This window comes from Homarus americanus, unplaced genomic scaffold (assembly GCF_018991925.1).
Source record: "Homarus americanus isolate GMGI-L3 unplaced genomic scaffold, GMGI_Hamer_2.0 scaffold31467, whole genome shotgun sequence".
Lineage (NCBI taxonomy): Eukaryota > Metazoa > Arthropoda > Malacostraca > Decapoda > Nephropidae > Homarus > Homarus americanus.
Genome location: NW_024718931.1, coordinates 10001 through 18105, shown reverse-complemented (window position 1 = coordinate 18105; position 8105 = coordinate 10001). Strand labels below are relative to the sequence as shown.

The following is an 8105-nucleotide window of genomic DNA, read 5'->3' as shown; positions in this document are numbered from 1 at the left end:
GGGGTCGATTTAATAGCATACTACAGAAACTTGCACACACGAATGGGAGCCAGTCAAAGTCAATCGGGGGTCGATTTAATAGCATACTACAGAAACTTGCACACCCGAATGGGAGACCGTCAGAGTCAATCGAGGGTCGATTTAATAGCATACTATACAAAATGATCCGAGAATGTGCACACACCGAGTGGGAGACGGTGATGAAAGCGTCCGCCCTTGTACACTGGATGGCACTATTTCACTATAGTAAGGGGTAGGACCACCTCGGTCATATTATACAACATACCAGAGAAGTTCCACACCCGCATGGGAGACCGTCAAAGTGAATCGGGGGTCGATTTGATAGCATACTACAGAGAACTTGCACACCCGAATGGGAGACCGTCAAAGTCAATCGGGGGTCGATTTGATAGCATACTACAGAGAACTTGCACACCCGAATGGGAGACAGTCAAAGTCAATCGGGGGTCGATTTAATAGCATACTACAGAAACTTGCACACCCGAATGGGAGACAGTCAAAGTCAATCAGGGGTCGATTTAATAGCATACTACAGAAACTTGCACTCCCGAATGGGAGACCGTCAAAGTCAATCGGGGGTCGATTTAATAGCATACTACAGAAACTTGCACACCCGAATGGGAGACAGTCAAAGTCAATCGGGGGTCGATTTAATAGCATACTACAGAAACTTGCACACGAATAGAACAGTGGTAATCGGGGGTCGATTTAATAGCATACTACAGAAACTTGCACACCGAATGGGGAGACCGTCAAAGTCAATCGGGGGTCGATTTAATAGCATACTACAGAAACTTGCACACCCGAATGGGAGACCGTCAAAGTCAATCGGGGTCGATTTGATAGCATACTACAGAAACTTGCACACCCGAATGGGAGACAGTCAAAGTCAATCGGGGGTCGATTTAATAGCATACTACAGAAACTTGCACACCCGAATGGGAGACCGTCAAAGTCAATCGGGGGTCGAGCATACTTTACAAAATGATCCGAGAATCTGCACACACACACCGAGTGGGAGACGGTGATGAAAACGTCCGCCCTTATATGTTCGATTGCACTATTTCACTATATTAAGGGGAGAGGGTGCCTTCGCACACATATTCGGTGTGAAATATCTTCCGCCCCCCAGCGGAGCGCTTCGGCGCCTCTGCGAAGCAAAGCGCGGCATTCAAACACAACAACCAAAATTGCCGTCGCTTTCCCTTCCCTGCCCTGCAATGGCTGGAGCAGCAGCAGAAGAAGAGAGAGAGAAAATAGTCTCATGGGGTCAGAGGAATGGCAGTGGAGCGCGATCTATGAATTTCACTAGCCAGGTCTGTCTCCCAATTGAACATTATTACTCTCTCGGCGCACACGTCATGCACCACGAGGATTTCATGACAGCAGCTTGGCATGTGATGTTGCGTCTGTGTAAGTCGGAACCGGGTTATTGACTGTTCGCGAACAGTCGGGTTTAACCTTGCCTAACAAACGATCAAACAACACTTCCACTCTCGAGGTGCGGTACGGTGACTGTCCTATCGTCCGCTCTTGTATCTTTGGATTGCACTATTTCACATAATGGGGAGAGGGTGCCTTCACACACCTATTCGGTGTGGAATATCTTCCGCCCCCAGCGGGCACTTCAGCACCTCTCTTGGTAAAGCGCCCGGCATTCAAAAACAACAACCAAGAGTTGCCGTCTTTCCTTCCCACTGCCTGCAATGGCTGGAGCAGCAGCAGAAGAAGAGAGAAAATAGTCTCATGGGGTCAGAGGAATGGCAGTGGAGTAGCGATCTATGAATTTCACTAGCCAGGTCTGTCTCCCCAATTGAACATTAATACTCTCTCGGCGCACCGTCGCCACCACGGTTTCCGCGACAGCAGCAGCATCATGATGTTGCGTCTATTGTAAGTCGGAACCGGGTTATTCGGCTGTTCGCGAACAGTCGGGTTTTAACCTTGCCTAACAAACGATCAAACAACTTCCACTCTCGAGGTGCTGATGCGGTGACTGTCCTATCGTCGCTCTTGTATGCTGGATTGCACCTATTTCACTATATTAAGGGAAGGTGCCTTCACACACCTATTCAGTGTGGAATATCTTCAAGCCCCAGCGGGCGCTTCGGCACCTCTACTTGACATCAAGCGTGACATTCCAAAAACAACAACCAAAGTTGCCGTCCTTTCCCTTCCCACCTGCCCTGCAATGGCTGGAGCAGCAGCAACAGAAGAAGAAGAGAGAGAAAATAGTCTCATGGGGTCAAGAGGAATGGCAGTGGAGCGCGATCTATGAATTTCACTAGCCAGGTCTGTCTCCCAATTGAACATTATTACTCTCTCGGCGCACACGTCGCCACCACGGTTTCCGCGACAGCAGCAGCATCATGATGTTGCGTCTATTGTAAGTCCGGAACCGGGTTATTCGGCTGTTCGCGAACAGTCAGGTTTTAACCTTGCCTAACAAACGATCAAACAACTTCCACTCTCGAGGTGCGGTGCGGTGACTGTCCTATCGTCCGCTCTTGTATGCTGGATTGCACTATTTCACTATATTAAGGGGAGAGGGTGCTTTCACACACATATTCGATGTGAAATATCTTCCGCCCCCCAGCGGAGCGCTTCGGCGCCTCTGCGAAGCAAAACGCGGCATTCAAAAACAACAACCAAAATTGCCGTCGATTTCCTCTCCCTGCCCTGCAATGGCTGGAGCAGAAGGAGAGCGAGAGAGAGAATAGTCTCATTGGGTCAGAGGAATGGCAGTGGAGCGGGCTAATGGCGAGTAGGCTCGCGATCTATCAATTACACTAGCCAGGTCGCTCTCCCTATCGAACATTATTACTCTCTCACGTCGCCACTGCGGTTTCCGCGACAGCAGCAGCATCATCATGATGTTGCATCCACCAGTTAGTCCGGAACCGGGTTATTCGGCTGTCTGCGAACAGTCCGGTTTTAACCTTACCCAACATCCACTCTCGAGGTGCGGTACGGTGAATGTCCTATCGTCCGACCTTGTATGCTGGATTGCACTATTTCACTATATTAAGGGGAGAGGGTGCCTTCACACACATATTCGGTGTGAAATATCTTCCGCCCCCCAGCGGAGCGCTTCGGCGCCTCTGCGAAGCAAAGCGCGGCATTCAAAAACAACAACCAAAATTGCCGTCGCTTCCCTGCCCTGCAATGGCCGGAGCAGAAGGAGAGAGAGAGAGAGAGAGACGCAGTCTCATTGGATCAGAGGAATGGCAGTGGAGCTGGCTTATGGATGCAGTAGGCTCATTTCCATCAATTACACTTGCCAGGTCTTCTTCCGCTGGGATACATTATTTTCTACCCCGCCTCTTCTCGGCGCACCACGTCGCCACCCCTACTAGTTTCCGTCACAGATATGCGCCTTTCAGTCCGAACGGCCTCGCCTTGCCGTTCGCCCAACCTAGCGGATTTGCGCGCATGATCACTCCCCGTTTCGCCCAGCCGTTTTCAATGCAGCGCCCAACCGTCTCTTGACCGAGATTCATTGCACTATTCCACGCGCAAACGGCTACCCTAAATGTGCATAGACAACGCTCATGGTTCAACACGACCAGGGCGCAGTCTGGGAGCCGAGTATACTAAAAAGAGAGCTTAGCAGCCAAAACTCGTCAAAGCACACGTTGGGTTACCCCATCACCTAACAACGATGATGGCGGTTCCCACCCGTGAAATACACAACCTAACCAATATTGGGCGACGATGGCGCTCATGAGCCCACTTCCCCACAAACAGTAAGAGAGAGTGAGAAAGAAAGAGAGAGAGGAGGAGATTGGCCAACGTGCAGTCCCTCGCCCAATGTCTTATGCCTCGCTGGGGCAAAGAGAAGAGGAGTGGATAAGGGAGGAGATTGGTCAACGTGCGGTCCCTCGCCCAATGTCGGCTGCCTCGCTGGAGCTGGGTAAAGAGGAGAGGAGCGGATAAGGGAGGAGATTGGCACACACGGTGGCGCTGCCGGCACCGAGGATAGCAAGAGAAGGTGCAGTTTGATCTGATCATCTGGTTTGCTATTTCTCTAAGGCCAACGTGCGGTCCCTCGCCCAATGTCGGCTGCCTCGCTGGGGCAAAGAGAAGAGGAGAGGATAAGGGAGTAGATTGGCACACACGGTGGCGCTGCCGGCGCCGAGGATAGCGAGAGAAGGTGCAGTTTGATCTGATCATCTGGTTTGCTATTTCTCTAAGGCCAACGTGCGGTCCCTCGCCCAATGTCTTCTGCCTCGCTGGGGCAAAGAGAAGAGGAGCGGATAAGGGAGGAGATTCGCCAACGTGCGGTCCCTCGCCCAATGTCGGCTGCCTCGCTGGAGCTGGGGCAAAGAGGAGCGGATAAGGGAGGAGATTGGCACACACGGTGGCGCTGCCGGCGCCGAGGATAGCAAGAGAAGGTGCAGTTAGATCTGATCATCTGGTTTGCTATTTCTCTAAGGCCAACGTGCGGTCCCTCGCCCAATGTCTTCTGCCTCTCTCTCAATCTCACTATTTTGGCCGCCGTGATAGGCGCCGCCAACAGCAGCAGCTACCTGGTTGATCCTGCCAGTAGTCATATGCTTGTCTCAAAGATTAAGCCATGCATGTGTAAGTACAAGCCGATTTAAGGCGAAACCGCGAATGGCTCATTAAATCAGCTATGTTTCATTGGATCTGTAAACCCACTCACTTGGATAACTGTGGCAATTCTAGAGCTAATACATGCAATTGGTCTCTGACCGCAAGGGAAGAGCGCTTTTATTAGTTCAAAACTGGTCGGGCCCCGGTCCGTAACCCACCTGTGGTGAATCTGAATAACTTCGGGCTGAGCGCACGGTCTCCGCACCGGCGCCGCTTCTTTCAAGTGTCTGCCTTATCAGCTTTCGATTGTAGGTTATGCGCCTACAATGGCTATAACGGGTAACGGGGAATCAGGGTTCGATTCCGGAGAGGGAGCCTGAGAAACGGCTACCACATCTAAGGAAGGCAGCAGGCACGAAAATTACCCACTCCCGGCACGGGGAGGTAGTGACGGAAAAATAACGATGTGAGTCTCATCCGAGGCCTCGCAATCGGAATGAGTACACTTTAAATCCTTTAACGAGTATCCATTGAGGGCAAGTCTGGTGCCAGCAGCCGCGGTAATTCCAGCTCCAATAGCGTATATTAAAGTTGTTGCGGTTAAAAAGCTCGTAGTTGATCTCAGTTCCGGACTGACGGTGCACCGCCCGGTGTTTACTGTCACGCCCGAACAGCCGCCGGCCGCTCGCACGGATGCTCTTGTCGAGTGTCCCGAGTGGCCGGAGAGTTTACTTTGAAAAATTAGAGTGCTCAGAGCAGGCTATTTGAATGGCCCGAATGGTGATGCATGGAATAATGGAATAGGACCTCGGTTCTATTTTGTTGGTTTTCGGAACCAGAGGTAATGACTAATCGGAACAGGCGGGGCATTCGTATTGACGCTAGAGGTGAAATTTTGGACCGCCGCAAGACGAACTACTGCGAAAGCATTTGCCAAGGATGTTTTCATTAATCAAGAACGAAAGTTAGAGGTTGAAGGCGATCAGATACCGCCCTAGTTCTAACCATAAACGATGCCAACTAGCGATCCGCCGGCGTTATTCCCATGACCCGGCGGGCAGCTTCCGGAAACCAAAGTCTTTGGGTTCCGGGGAAGTATGGTTGCAAAGCTGAAACTTAAAGGAATTGACGGAAGGGCACCACCAGGAGTGGAGCCTGCGGCTTAATTTGACTCAACACGGAAACCTCACCAGGCCCAGACACCGAAGGATTGACAGATTGAGAGCTCTTCTCGATTCGGTGGGTGGTGGTGCATGGCCGTTCTTAGTTGGTGGAGCGATTTGTCTGGTTAATTCCGATAACGAACGAGACTCTGGCCTACTAAGTAGTCGACGGATCTCCAGAAAATGGTGTCCAGTTCGCAACTTCTTCTTAGAGGGATAAGCGGCAATTTAGCCGCACGAGATTGAGCAATAACAGGTCTGTGATGCCCTTAGATGTTCTTCGCACGCTACACTGAAGGGATCAACGAGTTTTCCTCCGAGAGGAGCGGTAACCCGTTCAAAGCCTTTCTTGATAGGGATTGGGGCTTGCAATTGTTTCCATGAACGAGGAATTCCCAGTAAGTGCAAGTCATCAGCTTGCGCTGACTACGCCCCTGCCCTTTGTACACACCGCCCGTCGCTACTACCGATTGAATGATTTAGTGAGGCCTTCGGACTGGCGCTCTTGGATTGTCGGCCCCGTTGCCCGCGAGGGTTTTCTGGGGTCGTCGCCTCGAGCTGACGGAAAGATGTCCAAACTTGATCATTTAGAGGAAGTAAAAGTCGTAATAAGGTTTCCGTAGGTGAACCTGCGGAAGGATCATTAACAGAGAGAAAGAGAACGGGGCGCTCTTAAAACTACTACTACTCTCCTGATTTGGGCGGTCTCGGGCTCTGCTCTGGCAACTCCAGCAGCGAAAGAGGACAATCCCGGCCCCCGCACCAAAAATAGGTACCACCACGCTGTAGGTGGACCACACTCGGGCGAGAGCGCGAAGACCGGAGGAGGAGGACGGACGGGGCTTTGGACGGCTGCCCGTCCGTTCCTTACTACCGGCGAATAAGCCTCTTGACCCAAAAAGAGTGAAATTCAAGTGTCAAAAACAACAACAAGCCGTCCGGCCAAACCCAAACCACAAACTTGGGCTATGTTCGTCAAACTCCTTTATTGTGACTCGACCTGTGATGGTTAATGAAAAAGACCAAATGTCGGCAAATACACAACCTTAACGGGGGATCACTCGCCTGCGGGTCGATGAAGACCGTGAGCAACCCGCGGTCGGTATGTGAATCGTAAGAATACCAGATACATCGACAAGTTGAACGCATATTGCGCGCGGCAGCCATATGAGCTTGTCGCCGCCACTCTTCACGAGGGTCGGAAATATACATCCATCGGTTGTTGCGAGTTCGTTCCGCTATCGTCTCACACGAGGGTAAATCTGAACTCGAGTTTCCGCCTTGTTTAATTCACCGCGCTTTGCGCTTTAGCGCAGTTCTTAAAACAAGCAAGTTTATCACTAGCAAGTCCATGGACTTTATGCACCCACATTCAATTCACAACAGCGACAGTTGTCGCCCTCGCGAAATAACTGGAGGCGGCGCTCTTTTGCCTGCTGTCCACAGAGACACGAATGGCCGTCGGCCGCTCATGGCTGATGCTGCACATGTTCTAAGAGGCACTCCATCCCACGAAGAGGAAACGAAACCGGTCGGATATCTTTTAAGTAAGCCCCGCCGGAATTTCGTCTATCACCTCGAAAAGAGTGCTTGGCATGCATTGCAGTGGAACCTAAATTGATGAGTGCGCCTGGGCCCGCAGTCTACCATGTAGTGGTGCAGGCAGAGAGATGAGAATGCTTGGGTGACGCCGTGCTCTTCCTCACGCGCTCCTCCACCCTCTCCCACGGTCAGACGCGGTGTGGGCGTTCTCTTTGAGAGTTCGCCACGAGTCCACGTCTATCTCATGACTGGGAGGGAGGCAGGGGGAGTTCTCTCTAAACGCGTTAAAGACGGTGTTGCGCCTCATAACGGCGCTCGCCGGGATAGAGCACTAGTTCTGTAGCCGGAAAGGCCGCTCACGCCAATTAATACTGCGACTCTCGCTCTCTTTCTCCGGATAAACAAGTGCCACTGCTGTGGCATGCGGGAACGGGGAAAGAGGTCAAAGTTTAAGCGGCAAAGGTGCGGCCGAGTAAGGGCGGAACACGAGCGTATATGCATTAAAACTGTGTGTGTATATGACTCTGCGAGAGATGTTCTGCTGGAACACTTTTCCTATTGGCTATTTACCACTCAATGAGAAGGAACGGAGTCAGGGGTGGGAGTGCCGGCGCCATGGCCGCTGGTACCCCCGCGACAAGCCCCTCAAACCTTCCCGCCTGGTAATGTCGGTGGTGAAGAAAGTCGGTGGCAGAGCGTCTTCCGCTTCGTGGTTGGGGAACTTGTTCCCCCTAAGGATGATGAGACCACGATCGACCTCGTAGTAGGAGAGAGCTACCCGCCAAATTTAAGCATATTAATAAGCGGAGGAAAAGAAACCAA

General features: G+C 51.7%; 1 non-coding gene across 1 annotated transcript in view; it reads left to right on the top strand.

The window, feature by feature from the left end:
• The first annotated feature begins 8036 nt into the window (after positions 1-8036).
• Positions 8037-8105, top strand: part of LOC121859878 — a 4216-nt gene continuing 4147 nt past the window's right edge. The window contains exon 1 of the ribosomal RNA XR_006087748.1: positions 8037-8105. This exon is cut by the window's right edge and continues 4147 nt beyond it. This is a non-coding gene — a ribosomal RNA (large subunit ribosomal RNA).